A 21,243-nucleotide genomic window follows, 5' to 3' on the forward strand; every position below is an offset into this window, starting at 1 on the left:
CCAAGGCAAGCGCCACGTGCTTACAATGGTGGAGGCAACCACCAGATGGCTGGAAACATACCCCGTGCCCCATGCCACTGCCCAGAACACTATCCTGGGCCTTGAAAAGCAAGTCCTATGGCGACATGGCACCCCAGAAAGAATTGAGTCAGACAATGGGACTCATTTCCGAAACAACCTCATAGACACCTGGGCCAAAGAGCACGGCATTGAGTGGGTGTATCACATCCCCTGTCATGCACCAGCCTCTGGGAAAATTGAATGATACAATGGACTGTTAAAGACTACACTGAGAGCAATGGGTGCTGGGACGTTCAAACATTGGGATACACATTTAGCAAAGGCCACCTGGTTAGTCAACACAAGGGGATCTGCCAATCGAGCAGGCCCTGCCCAGTCAAAACTTTTACGTACTGTAGATGGGAATAAAGTCCCTGTAGTGCACATAAAAAATATGTTGGGGAAGACAGTTTGGGTTATTCCTGCCTCGGGCAGAGGCAAACCCATCCGTGGGATTGCTTTTGCTCAGGGACCTGGGTGCACTTGGTGGGTGATGCAGGAGGATGGGGAAGTCTGATGTGTACCTCGAGGGGATTTGATTTTGGGTGAGAATAGCCAATGCATTAAATTGTGTGATGTTAATCGCTATATAATACTGTATGTCGTCACTACTATCGTAGCTATATGCCATATTAACTGTATTACAGTAAGAATCACCCAGATTAATGAAGAATGAACTTTGATGAAACCGAGCCAAGTGCAGTGATGATAGAACCAGACAAGCACAGCAATAATGGAACCAAAACTGGCTTCAGCATGCAACAATGCAACACCGCACACCATCTCTCCTGCCCTGAAGGAGTGTTATGACAGATGGAGCCCAAAGTCATGGACTAAATGAACACAACGACCATTTTATAGGGAGGCCCATAGACTAAGGGAATGATATCTGTGTGTATATATTAAAAGACAGGAAAAGGGGTGGTGATTAATTGGAATGTGTTGGAAAGTGTGGGTATCTGGGCATGACGTAGATGGTAGAGAATAAGGGGTGGATACTTGGTTCCCCAAGGAGAACTATTGGGTGGGTATTTTCAGTCCTGTTATGTTTCATGGAAATATTTTAACCATATCAAGATAAAAGTGGATTCTTGAGAATAAATTTCATTGCTCTCATTTTTTTACCTTAAAATAAACCTAAAACTAAAAAACAAGACTGTGTTTTGAGTAGGACCCACAAATCTTTTTCTCCATGGTCACCCAGACTGGGCGATCAAGTGAGTTGCAGATTCAGCCCTGCAAGCTGTTGTACGCTCTGCCAACCCTGTGTGACAAGGCAGGACCAAGATGTCCCTCACCCAGAACCACCTGGACTGCTTTGCCTTGCCTTTTAATTGCTGACTGTGGGAGATATGATTGAGAACCTGAGGTGCTGTTTAGCTGGGATACTATGGGTCGAAGACAATTCATATGAGCTGAAGGAGGCTGTCCCTCTGTAAGGAGAAGATGATTATTTGGAAAGAGTATCTGGGAACCAAGACCAGGCATTCCCCCCACTGATTTAAGGGATGAGAATGCAAATATCTTTGAGAACTTAAAATTTCTCTGTCCTAATTTTCCCAATCTGTTATTTTTTCCCCCCCACATACAGGTTTTGGAAGATAAAATGAATGTCTATAAATTATTTTAAGCATCCTAGATGTGTGATTTGAACCAGGAGCTGGATTATGACTGGGTAAGGTACAGTATGGTCACGGCAATAAAGAGGATCATCTTGACACAGGGTGAAGTGGACATTTTTATCTCTTTGGTTTTCTTTTTGCATTCAGTTTGGAGTAAACTGGGTGATTTTCCTGGAATGATGAGTTGTCTGCTTGGACACTTGTGTGTAAGCCTAGATGAAGCATATCCAGAGCTCTACATAGATCCAGCTTTCCTTTTTTAACTCAGTGGGAAACCTCTTGCTGCCTGTATTAAAAGAAAAATGAGGCCTGTGTTCAACTGTTTTGTCTCCAAACTACTTAAATTTCACTCTTGAAGATAAATCCAGTACCCTTGCCAGACAGCTTTTTAGAAGACTGCAGCAATTAGAAATCCAGGAAGAACAGATTTGTTACTCTATTCCTATAGCGAGCCCAGACATTGTCAATAAAAAGAGAAGCTGGCTGAGAACAAGATGGAAACTCTGAACTTTCAGACTTATCAGTTCTGGAAGTTCCTCATGAAAAAACATGCCTTTTCAGACCTAGTACTAGCCAGATGGAAAATATCTATTTATTTAAAGAAGACTGAGAGGTTTGTTTTATCATATTCAGAGTACATTTTTTTTTCCAAATGCTGATCTCACTTATTATGGTATAAATATAAATATAGAATTGTATTTTTTTAATTGTGGTATAAATATAAATATAGTGCTCAATACTACACAACACCAGAACTTGCCCCATCAAGTGCAAATTTTCTTTTTAAATTTACCCATTTCATGTCAACAAGCAAATTGAGGAAGATTTAAAATAACTCCTGAGGATGAATATAAAAATTAGCAGTGTGTGTGTGCGTGTGTGTATACACACACACGTACACACACATGCTTTCAGACCCTTGTCTGGGTCTGGTTTCTGTTCTCCCCCTGTCATATTCATTCTAATTTCATCAGATGGGAGAGAAAAAGCCTGAATTAAATGTTAGTTGTTCAGAAACTCCAGAAGCAATATCCTGACAGCTCTCAGCAATTCACTTAATGAGACACTGGTGCTGGATTTGAAGAGGTATACGAACTGTTTTTTGATCTGACCTGTTTAGGACAGCGGCATGTTCACTAGGAGCATGCACCGGGCAGATATTGTCCTTAACATTATCTGCCAGTCACTAGTTCCAGTTTTCAGATTAAAAAGTAATTCTGCTCTAATCCAGGGATGGTAAATTAGGCATTCCCTGAATTAAGAAACACTATTTACATGTTCTGCTTTCCCCCTCACCATTTGCCTGGGGATATGAACTTGGATATGAATCACAGGGTGTTTGATTTTTCCATTGAACCTGACTTGCCTGTAAAGCAAAATTGCAGTTATAAAAACATTACTTGAGAAAGAAGCCACCTGGGCTACCTGTGTGTGCGTATCAATACTCAGCATCCCAATTTCTAAGGCCTACAGTGAACATGTGATAAAAAGCAGGAGAAAAGGCCTCTGGAAGAAATAAAACTCATAACAGCGTCACATTGTTTCAGCTCTGAGGTCTACTAGAAAGTCAGGTTTGCGGCTGGGAACTGCAGCTCTGTTCAGGACATCAGTTAGGTTCCTATCCTTGTTCCACACAACCATTTACCATGGGACGAAAGCATGTGTTTCACTGCTTCGTGGAAGGGGGACTAAATGGTTCTGCTACCAGGTCTACAACCTCCTGAATGCAAATGTCTTGGGATTTTGGATATCGTAGGAAGAAATATTTATTTTTATTTCAACTAGCTCTGCCTTCCCTTTTTTATTTCTGTCTTGGCCCCTTTCTTATCTCTGTCTTGGGGACGAATGCGATACAAGTCTCTCCGCTCTGCAGACCATTGTGGAGGTCAGTGATGTGTGCTGGCATTTCACTCTTCTCAGGGGAAGAGAGGGAGAAGAGGAGGATGGAAAAAGAAACCTATTTAGCATAGGAATAAAACATTTTCCTTTTTTTCCTAGCAAGGGCTCTCTGTGAGAACAGGCACGTGTTTCAGAGGCCCCGTCTGTCTGCAGGCAGGTCCTGCTATCACTAGGGCTCGCAAGAGAGCTGCTGTGTGCCTGCTGTGTGCCTGCCTGCTGCCAGGAAGAGACGGAAATCTTGGGGAGGCAATCTGCACAGGAGGGAGCCTTACAGCCCTCGCTGCAAGAAATCAGGGGATGCCCCGGTACCCAAAGGAACCAGGCTCAGAGGATGCTGCCAGTACTGTCTGGTGAAGCGGATCCATCAGGGGCTCGGCCCTGCCCTGATCTCTGCTGCTTGCTGTCCTCCATCTGGGTGTGCTGCCACTGTTCCTGTGCTGTTTGTGTGCTCTTACCAGGCAAACACTGGTATGACATCTTTTTCTTAAGTCTCATTCCCATGCAAGCCATGACAGAGTGAGAAAAGGATTTTTCCGAAACAACCACGCTGTTCCACCCAAACAAACACCTCTGAGCAGTGAAATGCCCCGTGATCATTTCATATTTAATCATATGGCTGCTCCTGGCATGGCGGATATCACCACTGCTGGCATCAACTAAGTGTGGATTGCACCTTCACACCAGCACTGGCATTTCACTGTCATCTCCCTCCCGTTCCAGCATCCCCTGACAGCGCTGCTAGGAAGGGGAACGCGACCAGCTGCGTTTCTAAAGCACATTCAAAAGTCATTTCTGTATGCCATGTCTCTACAGGGCTGGGACAACTTGGCATAATTACTGTGCCACACAAATCCTTTCCTAAACAACACGGCTGCTGTCAGAAAGCTCTCTGCTAGGCACTTACTGCCAGCTTTTAAAAATAATTGGTTCATATTTTCACAGGTGCTGAGCTTGTGTAATCCCAGTCATTTCTTTGCAGGGTACGGTGCGATGAATGAAGAAGGGGAACTGCCACAACATCACCAAAGAAAAGGGGATCACCCTCTCCTGGACTTACAAGAAGAAGAGAGAAAATGTCTCCTACCTACTCCCACTTAATTAACATCTCATTTTCATTTGGCTATGCAGCTGCTCAGCTGCACTCCCTAAATGTGCAACTCTGAGGTATGGGGGACCCTGAAAACAGTGTTTGGGCAAACATTTGTTTCATGTTGCCCATTGGGTGCCTCAGGCCCTGCTAAGCCAAACAACTGATAAGACTGAGACCCATACACTGGGATGATTTGTGGTCTACTGGCCATGGCAGTGGCTTGAAAGGGGCAAAGACATGGTTCATCCCCCTGTCCTGAGTCCTAAAGTGCCTTCCCATGTGTGAGATGAGTGTCTGAGCACTATTTGGTGGAAGAGGGACATAGCAGCATCTTGTCCCTGTTTTAAGACTCTGTCCCCTTGTGACTCTGTCGTTCAGATGAGGACATTGCCCTTAGGAAATACACAGTTTTTTTCATTCCTAAAAATTGTCCATCACATGTGATTTAGTTGACATTGCCCTTTGGGGGCATACAGATGATTCCCTAGTAGAAAGTCAGTCTGAGATCAAGACTGCCTTAAAGAAGGGGGCAAAGCAACAGCCCCGCAGCCCTGTCGACAGCAAGCCTCTTGCTGACGTCAAAGGCCTTTACACCAAGGCTTCACAGAGCCAGGATCTTCTTGGTCTCCATTTTAGTTGTCTTAGACTGGTCTTCTGAGTTAATGATTTAAGGAAGATGTAAGAGCACTTTGGGTTTTCTGAACCTGTTGGGTAGCATCTGTAATGTCGCGTGACCTCATTTTCCAGGGGAGGCAGAGAGCACAAGAAAAGGCTGGGAGAGCTGTATCTGAGGGCTCCTGTAAAAAAGAGTGGTCTGGGAGGGATGTGGAAGAGCAGAAAACATCCAGCAGCATCCAGGAGTCGCTGCAGCTGTGTGGCTGCAATGTGAGGCACAGAAAGCTGGAGAGCTGAGGAAGAAGAAGGGTCTTCCAAGGGCTGACATCCTGATTTCTGGGGTATCTCTCCAAGCCACTCAAAAACCAAGAAGCTTGCAGGTGATCTGTGCATTTAGGAAACCAATTGACCCAGATAAGAAACATAGACCCTTCATCGTCTTTCCATTTGTAGACTACTGGTAGGACCAGCTAAGTTTCTTATGGAAATTAAAAGATAAAACAGTAACAGTTCCACCCCAAATATATCACTGTATGAAAGAAAGATAGGTGCACTGAAGTGATTTGACTGACTGTCATACCAGGACTGTTTGAGCAAGAGGCAGAGTAGAGCAAGGGGTCAAAGGAAGAAATCTGGGGACATAAAAAATTTAAAGATCACACTGAATGAGTCCAAGAGCTTATCCTGGAGACAAAATTAAGACTTTTGTGTTAAGAGCTGGGGTGGTTCTTGGACAGAGAATAGGGATAGTTTTACTCATTTCATTTCTCCTGTGTTCAGGAAACCAGGATTTTGTACATTAAAAAAAAAAAACCCAAAGATTTATGTCTATCATCTCTCCCTCCTCTTTAAGGAGACAAACAGTAGTTTGAATTCTCCTGTCCATGTGGGCTACTTTTTTGTCTCACAATGATTCTGTGAGCTATTAATTGTGTTTGTAGAGCACTTGGAACCTCATATTAATGACACAGTATCTGCGCATTTTATTGCTTGCTTTATTGCAATCCTGGAAGCTAGACAGTAACATTTCTCTTTTTTGCACATTTTTGTCCTTTTAGATTTCTGAAGCACTGCTCTCTGTTTGTTTTCTCTCCTGGTTTTTAACTATGATGAAGTTTACTTTGCCATCTTTTTTGTTTACATCCCTGTTCAGCAGCATCCTCATTCATTACCTGTCAGCACAACCTCAGGAACAGCAGAATTTCAGAAACCACTGGTGCAAATATCTCCTAGTCCTTTATCAGAAGCAATTAGTCACTTTGGGTCAGAACCATCTGTCTAGGTGCCCTCTTTCTAAATATATATGCACTGTTATTCCCTTCAACAAACTTCTTGTTTGCCAAGCTGATGCACACTGAAAAGATATCCATGAGAAAGTAACCTCCATAAAGCAAAGCAAGCCTGAGTCCATGATGCAGAATGCGCTACTTTTTTGGAGTAATATATGATTTCCGAACTGTGCTTACGCAAACAGTTGAGAGCAGGTGCAGCTACTTGTGGAAGAGGAAAGGTTCAGCACATTGATAAAGTATGTGTCAACCATGGGGCACTGGGGACTTGCTTTCCCAAGCAGAAGGCTGGGCAGAGGACAGAGACAAATGTTCTTTCAACCTTAGTGCCAAGGGTAAGATTCAGCTCCCATGACTTCATCCATCTCAAACTCCAGGTTCCCTCCAATCAGTGGAAAAGTGGTACCAGGCACCAGATTGAAAACTTTCTTCCATGATTCCTTCCCAGATATGCTCTTCTCCACTGACTCCAGAGGGAGCCTCATGTTTGCCATCTCACTAAGGGCTATCAGCTGAATCCAACAGTTCTCACCTTCCCAGCCTGGTTAGCAGATGCAAATAACTCACCACCTCAGAACTCAGGAATTCCCTGCTAAAGGGAATTTCTTTAGCAGGGCTGAAGGTCCCAAATACAAACCTTGCTGCCTACCAGTGCAGCAAAACAGCATGGAGCTTCACTGGGAGACCACATAGGAGTGCAACATCTTCCTCCTGATTCTGCTGTGGCAGTTTGTTCAGGTGGGACATGCTCAGAGAAACAGGTCCCCTTGCCAGTTCTGTCAGACTGTCTATGACCTGGTACATCAAAATGTTTAAATAGTGACCTTCTGCATCACTCATTGAAAAAAACCCAAAGCAGAAAACAGTTGCTAGACACGCATACAAGAACTAATGGTCATCCCTGCTTTTGAATTGTTCTCCTGTCTCCTTCATCTCTCTCTCCCCCAGGTTTTATGACCATTTTCAAATGTTTTTCTGCATGCATTAATCTGTCTTTGTTAAAAAGTATAACTGGCAATAGGGAAAGTAAAATCAAAAACTCTTCTCCCAGTAGAGATAATAATACAGGAAAATGTTGTCTTTACAAACTGGTTTCATGTATATTAACTAAATCTAGTAATTAGAAAAGTATATCAATTTACCAGCTGGTATGAATCAATACAAAGATGTAGAGACCAGGAACTACAGTTACAAGCTGACATTTGAGTTCCTTTAAGGACAAACTTATTCTTTCTATTTATGCAGGGAAAATTAAGAGTGACAAGGGCAGGGCAAGGAGAAAAAAGTGCAGAACAAAGCCACAATGACCACAAGTCACTGTTCATTTAGGCAATCTTTTAGGAAGATAGACACAAGATCAATGTTTGCCTACATGAAAGCAATGGGCTGAGAAATTTGTTTATTCCTTTCATCTCCTCCCACCTAGATGGAGGACAAGTTACTGCTCCATGGTTTTGATTAGCATGTCTGAATTGCTAACACACTGGAAGAAATGAGAGAGGCAGCACTTGGCAGCCCTGACCTGGGATCTGCTGTGATCTGAGCCTGGTTTGTCATCTCCTGCAGGGAGCTCACTGACTCCCGGGAGCAGTCCGGAGATCTGCCTGAATATTTTTAGAGCATCTCTGGTGACAGTCATTCAGTTTTCCTAAGGACTGAAAAAAAAAAAAGACAAACGGACCATCTTTGTAGTTAAACAGGCTGGGGCCAACTAAGGCTCCTCAGAAAGAAATGCTTTTCCCCTCCCCCTGTGATGAAAGGCAACCACGAGTTCTCCTGTTTCTTCCTCTCATTGTTAGCAAGGGTCATTTCAACCCCCAGCTGCTCCCCCAGGGCTGCCACAGGGCCACCACACACAGAGCCCATGCGGACAAATCAGGGACAACGGCATGCTGTGGGCTCTCACCAGAGGCAGATATTCCTCTCCATCAGCTTGCTCAAATCAGGCCATTACTTGCCTGCAATCATTCTTGCTGCCTTACGTCAAAGCAGGATTTGGGAAAATGGGCATCTCTTAGCGGTCTCTCCTTTTGTATATATGTCAAAACCTAATCTGAAGAGATGCTGACGAGACAGAGACTGTTAACCTGAGGGGCCCCCAGTCTGGACTGCTTGGTATCTGCATGGCCGCGCTGAGCGTCATATCAGTAGACTCTGGCCAAGGTGCAGCAGCAGCTGCCGCTGCCAAAAGGGAGCTGAGTGCTCTTTAGCCCCTCTCTGTCCCTGCTAAAGTCATTCCTGGTGAGAAGTAGAAATAATGTGCCGTCCAAAGCAGCTAGCAGGTGCTTGTTCTGCCAGTTCTCACTCAAAAACAAGGAGACATTCACCAAAACTTAAAACTGAAAGTTTAAAACCAGTAAGGTTTTCATACATCACATGTAATTAAGCTGTTTTCCCTGTAATACAGCAAGTTGTCAAGGCCTCTGACTCAGCAAGATGGTGAAGTGCACAAGCAATTGCCTGGCACAGTCTTGATATCCAAGTTGCCCTAAACTGACTAAAGACATAGTATTTGGAAGAGACAATTCACCTCTGTTTAAGGATTTGAAACAATTTGGCTATCAGAGACCAGGGTGACAGCTGGTGGAGGACAGGGACTTTCAGGTGACCACTGCAGAGCTAAACCTTCCTCTGAAATATCCAAAATGGCCCTTTTAAGAAATAGCTTGCATTTTATGCAACTTGTTTTATGACAGATGGACTAGAAGGACTGAACCACATTTGCTAACTTCTGGTAGGGTTTGTCAAACACTGCTTAAGGCTAGGATTAAACAGCATGTGGCCAAGTGCCATGTATCTGTGGTATCGTACTAGCCCCATGGGATGTAATGTGGATTGAGACAGTGGCTGGGTGACGTAGTTTCAGCCTTGAATATTGTGCAGGCCTGTGGGTTGCTGAGTTGTCACCTTCCCCCAGGAATATGGACGAGATGGCATAGCAGTGACAGAGTTTAAACAACAGTTAGTGGGAAGAGTGCACACAGGGCCCTTTTTCCATGGCAGTCAGTCCCCATCCCATAGCCAGGCCTCCCCTCACACCACCCTGCCTGCTCCAGGCATTTACAACCATTACTGCTTCCTTTAGCAAATATTTGTTTAGCCTGGAGCCCAACACTTAGTGGCTTTGCATGAGGACATCCTAACCATGCCCTGCTGTCACTCCATCCCTTTGCCATGGGCTTACAGGGAGTAGCCTTAAGACAGTCAGTTTTTCCACCAATTTCTTGGCTGAGGGTGGGGGGCAAGGAGGGAATTACCCATTAATTGCCAATTAATTGTAGCTTTAAACTGTCAGGGACATAACACTGTCCCTAAAGGACCAGCCATTTCAGACAGTTCAGGAGGAGAGAGGAAGCTGTTTTCAGAGCTGAAGGCTCTCAGCACTAGCGCCTCACCTAGGAAATGCTTAATTTGACACCAAAAGTTCTCATTTCTCAGTACACTATACTGCCCAGATACTGATCCCATAAAAAAGGCCATCACCTTAGTTTTGCAGGTGAAAGCTAATACTTTAGCTCCTTTCCCAACAATGCAGTACATTCACATGCATTTAGGGTGTTACTGCATAATACCCATACATTTACAGAAGACTTTCTTGGACTAGGGCTGCTATCCTAACAGCATTGCCTTCATGCATAAACAACACAGAGAACATCTTGCAATAACATTTGTTATTTATAGCAGCAGCCAAGAGCCTTCTGACTGCCTTTTCTGCCTGAGGGCAGCTCATGCCCATCAGATCATGGCCAAGCTACTCCAGAACACCTATTGATTAGTTTGTTGAGATTCAGGAACAGGCAAGCTTTAACAAGTCTGCTATGACTCAACATAAACAGGCACCAGAGATCTTATTTAACTAGCTGTTCCCTACTGCAAAATGCAAGGAGATGCTTCTGCAGAAGTGCCTTGCTCTTCAGCTACTGTAAAACCTCATAGCTCTACTGAAATGAAATTTTAATTCCCCTTTCAGGAGTTTTATAGTCTAATGTTGGTTAAGATCCCTCAAATTATAATGCTAATAAGATTTATTCCTGGTTCTGCCACTGACTTGCTTACCAAAGAAACTTATTTCACTTTTGCTTCATTGTCCCCATCTGAAAACAGATTTACTAATATTAAGAACCTTTCTTTTTCAGTGTTTTCAAGCTTGGAGATAATTCACCATACAAGGTTTGAGCATTGTTATTATAACCTTGGCCTACCTTGAAAGCAAGGATTATGTTAAGCCAAAAATCTGTTTTGAGGACGTTGTTGCTAAGGGGTCAAAATAGCAATGTTTTTGCAATAAGGCTACCAGGTAGCCATGCATCTCATCATTTCTGTCTTGTATGACTGGAAGGAAGTTAAATAAACACACAAGAGAGGCTGCATACAATGAAACAGGGAATGTGTTTCACTGGGCCTGATCACATTTTTTCCTTTTGAACTCGGTGGTGCTGCATGCCAGAAAACTTCCATTCATTGCTGCCAATTCAAAGGTTCTTTGGCATTTGAAGTAAATAGCAAAACAAAAGTAAGATAGTGTTTAATAAATGGCACACTGACAAGCCTGAGCCCATTTTTCTTTATATAAAGAAATACTGAGTTATTCTATTATTTTTTTTAATGGTTTCCTTCCTTTCTGTCCCTTGTTCCCCATTTCTGGTTTACAGGATAGAATAATCACTGGGCCATTTTAAAGCTGATATTTTAATAACTTTTTAATGTCTGTATCTTGACGATAAATAGTAACAGCAGAATTATCTTTCTCCATGTTCCGTATTGCACATGAAAGAGCTTCCTGGAGACACTACGTGAGGGAGACCACACTTACATCCAAGGAAAATATAAGCCAGATTTGTCTATGAGGCACTTAAGCAGTGCAGCACTGAAGTTTATACATAGGAAAGTAGTTGTTTATATAAGTACATAGGGGGAAGCAAAGTTTGTGGAAGAGGACATGTCTTCTGTCAGACCAGCTGATAAGGTCAGAGAAGGAGATGAGCTTCATTAGCTCGCTTAGACCAGGTGGCAATTATTGCAGATGTAATAACAAACCTACTACCAAGGCATACACATTTAAAACAGTCCTGCAGAGCCTCACATACTGAACATGAGGCTCACAATTGGCTTCTGCCTCATGTTACCCTACAGGTAGGACATACACAGAATCACAGCCAGGACTTCCCAGCCACTGTCTTCATCAGACCTCCCAGGTCCATCTCTTCCTGGGAAGGGGAGTGTGCAGGATGCGCTGCTTCATCACAGTGTGGAAGAGGGGCACTGGCCTGCATCACAGCTCCTGGTGTGCCATGAAAATGGAAAGCTGTGTTTAAAGAAGCCCTGGCTGTGAACCTGGCAATGAACATGAGTCCTGGCAATGAGCAAACCTATTCATCAGGGGAACTCCTCAAACAGGGAAGTTGGTTACACTGATATTGTGTGTGATGTTAAACTTTGAGAAGTCCAACATGGACAGGACTTAACCCACAATTTAGGGCCTAGCAGAAACAGAATACGTGGAATTTAACTGACCTTCTTATGTTCTTTTTGAAACAAGAGTAAGAACCATTGTATAGGTGAGTGTATACCGGAAGTGTGATTTGCATTGTTAAGTGTAGGAACAAACTACAAAGCAATTTAGCTAATCTGCGACACAACACAATGAAATGTCAATGAGTAAGAGAAGTCAGAGCTGACAGTCTTTGTGCTCTGGCATGTTGTCTTGTGGCTGCTTCATGGGTGGTTTCTGACAAGCTGTATGCAAGTACTGTATTTCTTGTCAGACAGTATAAATAAAAAACAGACAACATAACAATACAGATATCCTAGTGAGAAGGGTCAAAGTCCCTGGCTGAAGACCATGGATGCTGGCTGAACATATACCATCAGAAGGCAGCCCAGGCCGAGCATCACGTAACCCAGCATATTGTCCAAGTCCCATGACCCAGTGCATAAGGTCTGGTGCACTTAGAGACAAGATACTTGTGAGGTCTGATAAATGAGCTGTGTCTGTACGTAAAACATTGATGGTTTTCTTCAGCTATGTTGTGCATTGAAGTTTTGGGGGGTTTATTTTATCAGAGCTGCTTGAATCAGCCCTGCATTACTGAGAGGCCAAGGACTTGCTGTTTTCCACCACTGCTCCACAGCCTGGGTGGTCTTTGAAGCTGACCATTGCAAGAGCTGGACACTACAGCTCTAAATAGACTTAGAATATATTACCCATGAAAATTGGCTATGGCATGGAGAAAGGAACAAGGGTCTCCCTAAGACAGACACTAAAAACGTCCCAGCTCCTCCACCATTCTCTCCCACTAAGGGTCCTTAATGAAGGCATCATGGTGGAGTGTCCCTTCTCCTTTGATCCAGCAAGCATAACCTAGCAATTCACTTAAAATCCAGTCTTCTGGGATTAATGAAAACATTGTTTGGCCCTTCGTGCAGTGTTTGTGGATAGGAAAATATGAATACGATAAGGGAATACAATAAGGAAACTGTACGTTACTCCACCACACCTCAAAAAGGTAGGTGAAGATCAATAGCTCTACACCAAACACCACCTGTGTGAGACATTGGCATACACAAGCCACTTAGATATGCTGCTCCCTCTCAGACTTTGTAATGGCTGTCAGTCATGTGTCAATAACAATCAAAGAATGAAAGTGTTCAGCAAAACTTCATCTAACCCTTCTGTCCTTCTCCAGTAATAATCAGCTGTCTCAGAATGCTAGCAAGCTAGCCACTGATTTCAGTGGGTTTCCCTCCTGACACTAATGTCTATTGAAAGAGACTAGGAAAAAAATTCTTCACAATATTAACATTAGCACTTATATAAGCACCACTAGCCAAAATTTTCAGAGCACTTTGTGAACACGAATTAATTAATCTGCATAGTGGAAATAGAAGTGAAGCGACTTTGACTATTGTCCCCTTAGGTTTAAAGCAAGAGTGTACAAGCTGATTTGCATAAATTTATTTCTGGGTCAAGCCTTGCATTCTTTGCCAGCATAAATATTCATTAGAGAAAGAAAAAAAATATGCAAGAATGGAAGAGAGTGCATTAAAAGTTGCTTTCAAAAATTGCCTTGAAACATAAGTCTTACAAGGGAAGAGCCAGTAAAAATGCAATAATACCTTCAGAGTTAATGAAATAGAAATAGCATTTTAACAAGTTTAGGTCAATAGAGCTCAGCTGTGAAGGATTTTCATTGATGCTGTGCTAGAATTGAAATTCATTATAAAAATCTAGACGTGTTCTATTTCACAACAGATGAAAAAGTAAAACCAGAGCTATACCTCAGAGTAAGTAGATCCAAATTCTGTTCTAGACTCTCATGTGACAAATTACTTAAAACCTTCATATCTCTATGTACCTTCTTATGACCCCTCCCTCACAGGACCTTAGATGCTATCAGCAAGGCTGAATGATGGTGCTTAAAGAGGTCCTTGTCCCTCAGAAGAGCCTGAGCACTGCACCCATTTTGCCTGGAATACTGAACTCAAGAGATGACTACAATATTTATGTTTTGCTTTTAGCATAGACACATATTTGAAAAGTTTTTCCAAGCTTATTGTGGCCTTTCTCAAAAATGAGTCAAGACATGCAGAGGATCAGGAGCTCAAATGTTAGGTGTGGGTGCTGGGCAAAGCTGGGTACCAGGGAGAACACTGTAGCTCTAAGGAAAGTTTGGGTGTACTTTATTTCATTATCCAAAGTTTACTAACTTCTGAATCACTATCATGGAGAAACATTGACATTACATGTGGCTCCTTTTGGGCCCTTCCTGATTGTCAACTCATGGCCACAAGGCCACTCCTCTCTTCTGTACTGCACTATCCCATTTCCTTCATTCTTTCAAGGCTTACTGCAAATTATCTCTTGGATTTGTATGTATTTGCTGTTCTCTTAAACTTTCAGTTTAACTTCTTCCAACACCTTTTTTTTCAGTCCCAACCCAATAGCTTCAACGAGAAGTTTACAGAGACGGGACAAGTTGCACTGTGCAAGCCATTTCTAAAAAGTCTCAAGAAATGGGGCTCTGCAGTTCTTATCCCTACGAGCCAGAGTCAGTTCCTTCCTGATGTTTCACCGCAGCCACTCCATCCCCTTTCCTGCTTCAGCACATCCTGACAATGTTTTACATGCATGCAGCCAGCATGGGTGGGTAAATTCCTTTCATCACTTGATCAGGCATGCATGGAAGTATAGGACCAGAAGGAATGACAATAGACCATTTTACCCTAAGAACAGGTATTTATATTTAGATCGTGCCTGAAAAATTTTTGTCCTGCTACTCTTAGAAATTGTCAGTGGAGAAGATCCCACAAAATCCGCACACTGTCTGTGCTTTGCATCTTTCATATTTTGAAATGTTTTCCTAATATGTAATTTACCTTTTCCTAGCTGATTAAATTGATTAAAGTGAGCTGATTTCTTCCTATCCTACCACAAGCGCAAATGATGACATTCTCATTGGTCTCATCACACCATTTTGCACACTGACTGACCATGACTTAACCTGCTCTTTTCTAGATTAACAAACACACTTTCTCCAGCCTTTTCAGACTTTATTTGTCCCTGTGGATTTAATCTGGATTCTTTTGATGTTGCCTATATCTTTTTTTTAAATTATGCTGGAACTCATACCTCTTCTGTCTTACATCCAAAACCTCGCTCAATACCTCTCAGAAGAAAAATTTTCAACCTTGCAACACCATCTCATTTTAACATAGATTCAGTTTGTGGTCCGCTATACTCACCATACTCTTTTTGGCAGTTGTGCTAATGCAAGCATTAGCCACTTTGTATTTGTCCATTTTTCTTCCCAAAGTACAGCACTTAGGTCCTGACTTTCATTGAACTTAATCTGACTGGTTTCAGACACCCTTTCCAATTCATCAAGACAATTTTCAAGGCTGATCTCCTGCCAAGAACTTACAGCCCGCTTCCATCCAGGGGTCTCTTCAGCTGTCCTGAGCATGTTGCTTCTTCATCATCAAAATCACTCACAAAAATAACGACCAGCACAGAAGCCCAGACTGGGCCCCACTGAACACCTCTTTCACTATGAAAATCCATTCTTTTTCCATGGCTCCTCAATCGGTATTTACATCATTTAGACCCTGGTCTCTAACCTTGGACCCTCTTAATGGAAAATGAGGAGGTGGAAATGAAGGAGAACAGACTAATACAACCCATTATTTGTCCTGGCCCACTCCTGTGCCAGTGAACATTGGCTGCCAGGGATCTAAACTATATTCTCCTAGTTTACATGCTACTGTCGATTGGGAGATCATCAATATTATCACTAAAGCTGGATCTATAATTTACATCTTCTGTGTTCACAAGATTTTCCAATTCTCTTTCAAAAAAGGAAATTAAATTAGGCCCAATTTGTTATTGACACACCTACACTCATTGCTTTTTAAGCATCTTTTTATTATTCTACAAACCTGCAGAAATTGATTATTTAATAACCTTTTCTGGTACCTACCTGGCTAACAAAGTTAAACTAGCTGATCTCGAAATCCCTGATATGACGTACACTTTCCTCCAGTCCTCTGGGACCCAGTGCCCTTGCTGAGTTCTCGGAGATAATCACCAACAATTCAGAGCTGCCTCGGCTAGTTCCTTAAATCCACTCAATTTTATCAGGCCCTGCTGAGCTGAACACATCTATTTTATATAAATAACCATTGACTTTTGGTTCACTCCCTGATCTCATTTGCATTTCAATCTCTTTGTTAAAATTAATTTTGTCATGTATCTAGGCATAAGTAATCTATTTTGGGGAGAAAAGTGAAGCAAAAATGGCAATTATTTTCAGACTTTTCTGCAATAACCCCTTTTTTTTTGTTCTTCCCATTAAACGGTGGGCTACTATGCATTCTCTTTTCCTTCTTTATATTTTTAATGTATTCACAGAACATTTTCTTGTTAGCTTGGTGATTTTAAATGTTGGATTAGAACTTAGACCTTTTGTGTTCAATCTTTACTTTAGGAAGAATTTAAAGAGGAACAGGGAAAGAATCAAAAGAGAAATCCAGTGAGAAATTGAAGTAAAAAAAAAGGACAGGGCAGGAAAGGAACAGAGGAGATGGAACAGAGTGTCAAATAAAATAACATCTCAGTAACTCACGGTCACATTTTATCACATTCAGTTTAAAGATTCCGTCTGTGTGTGAAGATAAAAAAATTTAATCTAGGAAAACCATAATGATGTTTTAAAATTATTTCCATTTCTGGGGACACATGAAGGGGGAGAGGTGATCTGTGAATCTGAGTCACTCTGTCATCTTAAAAATTAGTTGCTGTGCTTTCCCAAAGCACCACATGAGTCACCCAGGCCATTTTCAGCTCTCACAGCTGATGCCGTGGTAAAGGTCACTTTTCAAACACACTTGATGCTGGCAGTGACCCTTTGATACCTGTACACTTGTTTAAGCCAGTCTCTTTCAGAAATGCACCTACAAGGACGCAGCTAATAGAATTGGGTTATTGTTTCACCCAGTCTCAAAGCCTTGCAGAGTATCCTGGCAAAATCCCCACCGGCTTCACAGGTGCCAGGATTTCACCATGTCCTCTTCCAAAGGGAAAAAGGGGACAGATTCTCTGCTGATGCCTCCAAAGAAGGAATAGGAGTAGGTCCATCGAGCACACACAATGCAGAACAGCCAGCTCTGGGGTAACATTAATACAAGGACTCTTTGTTATTTCTCTTCTATGGGAATCCATTGTTATTCAGTGCCATAAGGCTGCAGGGCAGGTGACATTTTAAAGATGCTGAACTACAGTGACGTGCTGTTTTTTTGACCGCTGTCAGTATGCTCAACACTGGATACTGCAGAAAAGAGCTGATCTGCTGATACTACCTGCAAATTTGTCACCCCTGGAGAATGAATGAATGATCTGGTAGAGAATTATCCCTCCACCTGCCTCCTTAATGATTCCCTGCCTTTTGTGACCGTGTGCACAGGTAAAAGTTATCTGGCTGGCAGGTTGTGAAAACCTGTGGGCACTTAGCATGCGGTGTTTGCCACACATTCTTTGGATAGTTTTAGATTCTTCGATCTGACTCGACATTTCAAATTTATAGAACGATATTGAATTTTAACTACCCGGGAGAAGCCTGGTAGATCATGTTTTCCACACAGCAGACATGTGGAACAAGTACAATGTGGATCACATTTAGAGTAAAGCTGTCAAATATTTGGGAGCTCAGAAGACTTTCACTACTCCATTAATTAATGTTCTTTTATATCATTAGTATCCTTGGACTTTGATATCAACTATTACTAATAGAACGGCCTGAGCATGTTGGATGATTTAGATCCAAAGCAAGAGGGACAGACCCAGGTCTAAGGAGTTAATGATTTTAAAAGCTGTGACCAGAGAGGAAATGGGAGGGAGGGAGGGAGGAGTAGGTTAATGGGCTCTGTTCAAGCAATTCCTCTTAACCTACATACTTGTCCCTAAAAGGCATTGGGGTTTTGCAACAGTTTCTTTTTTTAATAATCAAAGTGATGAACAACTGCTGAAATAAGGCACTTTTTAATGCTCTGACAGTATAACTAATCACTGGCATAACTAACTCAAGGCCAGAGCTCCATCACAGCAGATCTTTAAATCAAGAGGAAAATTATGTTCCAGCTCTCCACAGAAGTATATATGTGATGCAGGATCCCATGGGTGACATCTTATGGCATCTGGTAGAGAGAAGGTTGGATTGCTTTATCACAGTGTTTCTTTTCAGTCTTAGTATTTTCTCTTTCTGATTTCAACCGTGTTCCAGGAAAGCATCTCTGTTTCAGAGAGCACTTAGCCATATGCTTACTCTGCAAAATGGCTCTTGCTTAAATCCTATGAACTCCTCAGTGACACGAGTTCATGCAAAAGAGTTCATCTGAATTTGATTTACGTGAAAGGTGGGATTCACCATGCTAGTAAACTGGATCCTAATTTCTTTCTTTTTCCTGCATCATCATTAAACACAGTGTGATCATTAAGAGCAGCCTGAGTTTGCACTTGTAACTTTGGCTCAGGTCTGTCCAGTCCAGATCCTGTGGGTTCTGGAAAGCCAAGGGTATGTTAGGATCCTTACATAACCTCCGCAGCTTTGATGTGGTTTCGTTTATTTATAACAGCTAGCTCTTGTGAATAATAATTCCTGCTTCAAAGAGTTCATAGTCAGCTTTGAGTTCTTGGCCCTACGCTACTCACCCTCCAGAAAAATAGTCTGTTTATCAGTGCACTTTTCTACCACCCATGGGGGGAGCGTGCACGATGACAATACCTAGTCCTCCAGTTTGATTCACTGCGGGTACTGGTCAATGCTCAGGACAATACCATCAATCAGGAAATTAATTCACTGGATTGTTGGCATTTTTAGACATAAGTTTGATGTTCAGCCCAAGCCTTTTGTCCTCTACTGTGTATTTTTAGAGGCTTTTGCCACTGGCATTGGTGAAATATTTACAGATGAATTCTTTGAATTTTGTTGGCATCCAAATGCTCTAGGTGGCAATTAAACCTCAAAATAGAGCAGTGACAAATTCAGAGTTGTGAAAAAAGTTTCTTTGCTTGGGACAATATTTTCACTTCAATTTATTCACTGAATTTCTATTGACATATACAGAAAGTGTGCCCAAGGGTCCTTGAAGAGAAATAGACCATTTGTGCCAATATTGCATAAAAAGATTTTAAAAGCATTGTGTTTCACCAATATGATCTGAGCTTCTGTCCTAAGAGAAAGGCACTGAGTACTTGGAAAAGAAGAGGCTGAAGGAAGAAATTCAAAGGGATTTTCCAGCCGCTGGGTTTGTGGTTATAAAAACAGCATTTCAGGGTCAGAAGGCATCAGAAATGAATAAAGCTTGTGTTTCTGGATTAAACTGGATTTTTACATTACTGACTAACAGATCAGAACTGGCATTCACCTACACTGTGGTCCTTTGAAGCTCTGGGTGGTGTGGAAAACCACATGTGGAGCCCTCTGTGGAACAATTAGCTCATCATTTCATCTTTTCGAGGATGCGCTTTAATCTACCTCATCTTTTCTTCCTAGGTCAGTAATTTCAGGCCCCTAATCATTTTTATTGCTCTCCTGAATGCCTTCTGATTTCCAGTAGTTAGAACTTAATGCAATATGGCCAGTGCGGTTACAGCAAAGCCTCTAAGAGCTATGAAGAGCTTAAATTACCTCTTTGGTCTTTAACTGCAATTCTGCTTTGCTTTATTTGCTGATAATACCAAACTGACAAATTATATGTTCCCCATCATCATAATACCTGTGCTCAAACTATTTTCCACACACTATATGAGACCAACTAGCATTTTTCTGACACTTACTGTGTTACTTTTTGTTCTGTATTTCTAGCCTGTGTCATATTTTTCTGGTTTCATTAGCATGCACAGAAGCTCTAGTCCGTTTAAGAGCTGTATTCATCTGCTCCATGTCATGTGAGTGATCACCTTGTTACAAAAATCTGTCAATTATAAGGAATTAAGGCAAAATTCATGTGCCATCAAGGAACAAACCAAATCTGGATACAGCCCTGCCACAGCACACAGTTCACCTGAAGAAAAGGAGGACACCCCCACACAGGCATCAACATCTGGCGTCCCTTTACAGTGAACAGAAAGGAATGGGTACTTTCAGGGAGAGTTTTGTCTGGTCTGTTTTAGGCATCTATTTTGGCATGACATGCCCTAAAGATGCTGTGTCTCTTCACTGACTGAAAGGAGCAGAAGTTGCCTCTCTGGTGGGCAGAGCTCCACAGTGTAGGTGTCTAAAGCAGGGTGAGTTGAATCCCATTTTATCTCTCTCCAATTACAGCCCCATTCAGAGTCACATACAGGTGCAATAGATGCCTAATTTCAGCTACTCTGACATCTGAAACAGAGGGGGGTGATAAATGAGTCAGATCAGGACTCATTTCCTAGGATCTGCACAGACAGTAGGGAATTCTTACAACACCTAAGCAAGGCTCACAGAATAGGCTAATTACCAGCATCTCTGGCCCACTTTCTCATTTTTATTGCTTTGATCGTGAGAGCCTTTGAGCCAGACTCCTGACTCCTACATTACTATGTACAAAATCTAGCACAATGAGCCCAGTTTGCCTAAGGACCCCCTGGGTGTGACTTAAGAAATAATACTAGGATAAAATGGGATTTTTGTTTTTTCTAAATGTAATTCAAGTGGCCAGGCACATTGCCTCTAGTGGATACTTGTCTGATCATATGATCAACTGTGAACACCTTCTGTAAATATCTTTCCTGCAATGAATACTAAAGAATTTAGTTGGCTGTTATTCCTAAAGGCAAATTTCAGCATCTGGAAGCTGAACAGCCTGAGCTGCAGCTCAGGATGATAAGAAGGTCTGAAGAGAGTGGGTAGATGTGTCCAACAAACCAAGAACCACAATACCTTCACACAGGTACTTTCTTTTTCATTAAAGAAGGCTCTTGTAAGCTGCCACTGTGCCTCAGTCTCCCTCTCCTTAACTAAGAGATCATAGCAGAGCTATGCTCTGCAAGGTGAAACATGTTGAGATGGTAAACGTTGTTCATTCAGTGCTGTTCTAGTATTGTCCATCTCTCAAGGTCATTAGCAAATCTGCCTAAAACCTCATTTGACAGGCACCTAAGTTGCACAAGTCTAAGTGCTGTAAGGCTCAGTGGAAA

Source organism: Aptenodytes patagonicus, chromosome 2 (assembly GCF_965638725.1).
Source record: "Aptenodytes patagonicus chromosome 2, bAptPat1.pri.cur, whole genome shotgun sequence".
In the NCBI taxonomy this organism is placed as follows: Eukaryota; Metazoa; Chordata; class Aves; order Sphenisciformes; family Spheniscidae; genus Aptenodytes; species Aptenodytes patagonicus.